Consider the following 5019-nt stretch of genomic DNA (forward strand, 5'->3'; position numbering starts at 1 on the left):
ACCCTTGAACAACATGGATTTTAACTGTGTGGGTACACTTAAACTTGGATTTTTTTTTCACTGAATAATACTATAGTATTACAAGATCCAAGGTTGGGAATTCTCTGGCCATCCAGTGGTTAGGACTCTGCACTTTCACTGCTGAGGGCTGGGATCAATCCCTGGTCACGGAATGAAGATCCTGCGAGCCGTGTGGCCAAAAAAAAAAAAGAGATCCGAGGTTGGTTGAATTCACAGATACAGAACTGCGAATACAGAAGAAATGTGCATATAGAGGGCTGACTATAAGTTATACTTGGATTTTCAACTGCACAGAGGGTCAGTGCCCCTAGCCTTGCTTGTACAAGGGTCAACTTTATAACTTGCCCAATTATTTGTTATAATATTTTTTTTTACCATCTGAACAAAGGCAATGATTTATTGGTAATGGCAATGAATGAAATATTGAAAGCCTTATACACACTACTATATATAAAATAAATAATGAATAAGGATCTACTGTATAGCACAGGGAACTCTACTCAATACTTTGTAATGGCCTATATGGGAAAATAATCTAAAAGAGTGTATATATATATATATATATATATGTATAACTGATTCACTGTGCTGTATACCTGAAATTAACACAACATTGTAAATCAATTACATATTTTTTTAATTAAATTTAAGAAAAAAGAAGGTCTCTGGCGAGAATCAAGCAATTATCCAAGAGCTGTAGATCTGATTGCAATATGGTCTTCCAGTGTCTTTTGTACCTTAGTGGCTTTCTCCTTTTTTGCAAACTACTCATTTGAAATCATTCATGTTTGCTGCCTGGACTGGAGTTCCAATAAAAGTAAAATATGAAATTCTAGTTGTTTCTTCTTCACTTGATTGGACTGAATAAATATAGTTATGCTATTAACATTCTGAAACTTAACATATGAAGTGGGACAATACCATCTTCTTTAATATCATCCTCTGATAGTTCCAGAGCTGGAATTGGTTCACTTCTTTCTGCCTCTTCAAAATCCATAGATAGGGGTAAATTGATAGAAAGTTTTACGTATTTCGGACCCTGACCATTATCTGGACCTTGAAATTTCATTGAATAAAGCTTAACAGGCTGATTGAAAACTACAGTAATAAGCAGCTGTCCATCCCAATCAGATTCCAAGAAGGTCATGTCTTTTCATAAACAGTTGTCAAATCCATGCTCTCACTTTCATTAAGACATTCACAGCCAGATTTGTTAATAAAAAAGCATAAAATCCATATATCCTTTTGGAATATCTGTGTCCTCATTGCTTCCAGGGCTGTTTTCTAAGTGCTGCTTGGTTTTTTCTTCTAGTCCCACAGCATCTGCTCCTTGATACTGATCAACTCTCACTTTGTTTCAAAAAAACAAAAATGTAGGTATTGCTGACATATTGTTGGTGGCAGCTGTTCTCTGACACTGATGTACACCTACTTCCAAGGAAACTGCTTGTGGATACTTATTACACATAGAGCTGAATGCTGGGGCAATCCTTAAACACGGTCTACACCCTCGCATGGAGAATTTGACCATAGTGAGTCTGGAAATCCAGGTCACTCCTGACCCGTTTCACACCCACCACTCTCAGAGAGCCTGGCAGGGTGGCCACAACACCACTGGCTTCAAAACTGAAGGAGAAGGCGGCCCTGGAGAGGAAGGGGGGAGGCTCAGGAAGACCTAGGCCTGGACAAAGGAGGTGGCGACCCTGGCGTCTTCTCCAGGGTTCCCCAGTGCCGAGTCAGGCCAGAGAGCGGAGCAGCAGAGGGGGCGGGATGGGAGGGGGAGAGGAAAGATGAGGGAAGAGAAGGCCTATAATTTTATATGATGTAATCATAGATGCATTTATACAATATATAATGTAAGATACAACTAACAGCACATTATACGTATGAGATATATAATACACACTATATTGATTATAATGTGTTATACATTTAAAATTATATATAGTTTTTTATATATATTTTATAACATTATTTATATATATACATATATAGTGTGTATATATATATATATAAATATATATATATATTAATTTTTGGAATAGTTTTTGGGATAGTTTTATTAGGCTATTATTCACCTACCACAAAATTCAGTAAAGTCCACAAATCCAAAAAGGGAGTAAATAAAATGGGGCTGATAGAAAACTCTCCTTCTTGGGCTGTCTGCAGATGGCCCATCTGATCAGGAATTTGATTACATGGGTTGATCAACATATGTAACAGAGGACAGGCTATTGAAATGTTTTCTTTCCCAGCTTCTAGCCTACAGGCTAGGTGAGAACGATCATTTTTATTTTTCAAAGGATAAAATTTTAGTTATCAATATTTCTCAATGCCAACTATAATAATTGCATCCAATCTGTTTATTAAATCATTTCAAATTTAGGGCAATATCTCTTTTAATTTTGTGGTTTTAACGTTTTTCTTAAAAGCAAAATAAGACAGGATTTAAAAATTCCTGGGCTTGTTTTCTTTGACCACGTCTGACCACATCTGAGTCTGGTTTCTAAGTTCCTAATCGTTTCAATCAGGTTCTCATTCTCCTTAAATTGTCGTTGAGCTGTTGAAGAGGGTTATAATTTCCTCCATATTTATTTGAAATTGAATGGTCAATTAAAATATACACTAACTAACCCCTAAACTGACTGGACTTCTAAGAGATTTTTCAAAATGTATTTAAGGGAAAAGTAAAATAAATGATGCTTGAATGGTTAAAAGCTCTACAATTCTTTAAAAAGCCCATTTTAATTTAGGCTGAAACCCATGCAATGTGAAAAGTGCTACAAAGAACGGAGTGGGGGCAGTGAGGGTGCTTGTGTTCTTCATCCAAAGGAAGGTAGAAATAGTAAAAGCAGAGAGGTGAAGATTAGCGGAGACAAAGAAAGGGATGGTGGCTTCCGATCTGGCACCCTAGCATCTCCTTAGAATTAAATGGATGTGAGGCCCATGAGGGAAGCTTGGCCCCAGCCTCTGGGAAACTAGTCTCACAAAGTACCCTGCACCCAAGAGTAACAGACAATGAGGTGTCTGTCAGAGACACCTTCCCTCCAAGGACTATGCACATCTGAACAAGGAGCATACAAGGTCCAAACACCATGGGGGGTAGCCCCCCAAATTCTATGCTGCACACAACTTCTGGGAACTGGGGGGGTGGGAGCAAAGACTCTTCATACTCACTGAGACTGAATCTTCCTCAACCCAAGTGAAAAGAGGACTGAGAGTCAGCTATAATTTAATTTTTTTTGAATTGAAGAATAAAGTATTGTGCCATACTTTTAAACATGAGAATTTTTGGCAGCAGAAACAAGCTGACAACTTACGTTAAAAATTTTCTCTTTGATCTCTGCATTTTCTCACCTCTGGGAAATGTGTCAGACCCAAGCTGATATGGGTAAGACAGGTACTTTGTTGCTGGAATAAGAAGAGATGATGGAGGCAAATCCACAGTGATGGAAACTCTCCCACTTATATTTAACATGGGCCTTCTGGGTTCCATGCTTTAAGAATGGAGGCACTGTGAAAAGACAAAGGGCCCAGAACCCAGAGGTTGTTCAAAAATCACTTTACCTTGTCAGAGACAGCACCAGGGTACAGCTAAGAGAATGAGCTGGGTTCAATCCGAGCTTCACCACTACTGCTGTGTGATCTGAGGAATGTTACTTATCTTCTCTGTGTTTCAATTCCATTATTTGTATATGGGCATAATCATGGAGTATCCTATAATATTATTGAGATGATTAAATGAGCTAATATATCCATAGCATTTAGAACATTGTCTTGCCCAGGATTAGGGCTCACTGAATGTTAGTATCATCATCATCATCTTTATCATCATTATTATTACGTGGGATTATGTCAGGTGACCAGGATACTAATTTGACTTTATTCCTTTCCTTTTGCAAAACAAAAAGGACTAAATCAGATGGACTAATATCAGCTGTTTCTAAACACATTTTTAGCAGCAGAAATAACTTTTCCTAGACATAAACTTCTAAAGAAGCTAAGCATATATGTATTCATTGATATTCTTTTGATTCTAGTTCCTTAAGTCAACAAGCAAAATAAATTTATGGGCTCAAATTACAAAATAACCTAGGAAGGTCCAGCTTCAAGCATAGCTGGATACAGAGGTACAAACAAAGATATCAAGATCAGTTTGTCTGCCTCCTCTCTCCTCTGTTTTCCCTCTTTCTACTCCATTCCCAGGATCCTTGCCTCCTCATCACAGGACGACAACTGGAAGCTCTCAGAGTAACATCCTTTTAATGTCCAAACTAGTGAAGAAGAGTAAACATCGTTTCCCCAGAATTCCCTGTGAAGGTCCTGACATTCACTTTGATTGGCTGGCCTAGACCTCATGTCCAAGCCTACAGCAATCATAATGGCCAGAGGAATGTGTTGCACTGATTGGTCACTGGAGTCACATGTCCCACCCCTGAGGCTGGAAAGAAGCCCTGACCCTGAGAACAGAGGAAAGGAAAAGGTTGTTCCCACTAGGCTTGCTCTGCACCCTACCTCCTTGACAGTCCCTTCTCGAAACCCCAAGTGCTTCTAGTTTGAAACTCCTTGTACGTGGGGATCTCTAGCATTCTGCACGTTTGCTAGGATGCAAATCCTATCGAAGCAGTTACTACGGTCAGGGGCCAGAGTAGTGCCCTTGGGGAGGTTCCATTGATTCTCTATCAAATCATAGCCTGCAGACAGCTACCAGCTCCAACGTCCCATGTGGCATTGCTTTGTCTCTGTGTGCCCACATCAGTGCCGCCTACCACAGCCTTGTATCTAGTGGGGGCAGGAGAATCATCTGGGTTCAGTTCTACATCACATTATGAGTGATGCCTCCTCTTCTAGGTATTTACTGCAATGTAACCAACAACCTCAAAACATAGGGTCTTAAGACAATAATAATTTATTAGTGTCTCTCATGGTTCTGGGGTCAGCCAGGCTCCTCTGGGCACATCTGGCTCCCAGCTCTCAGTGGTTACAGTCAGAAAGCAA

The 5019-nt window shown here is 39.4% G+C and overlaps 1 pseudogene; it reads right to left on the bottom strand.

Moving 5' to 3' along the window:
- Positions 1-789: 789 nt before the first annotated feature.
- Positions 790-4610, bottom strand: LOC112393281 (thioredoxin-like protein 1 pseudogene; annotated as a pseudogene).
- Positions 4611-5019: the final 409 nt, after the last annotated feature.

Source organism: Neophocaena asiaeorientalis, unplaced genomic scaffold (genome assembly GCF_003031525.2).
Source record: "Neophocaena asiaeorientalis asiaeorientalis breed wild unplaced genomic scaffold, Neophocaena_asiaeorientalis_V1.1 scaffold64, whole genome shotgun sequence".
NCBI lineage: Eukaryota > Metazoa > Chordata > Mammalia > Artiodactyla > Phocoenidae > Neophocaena > Neophocaena asiaeorientalis.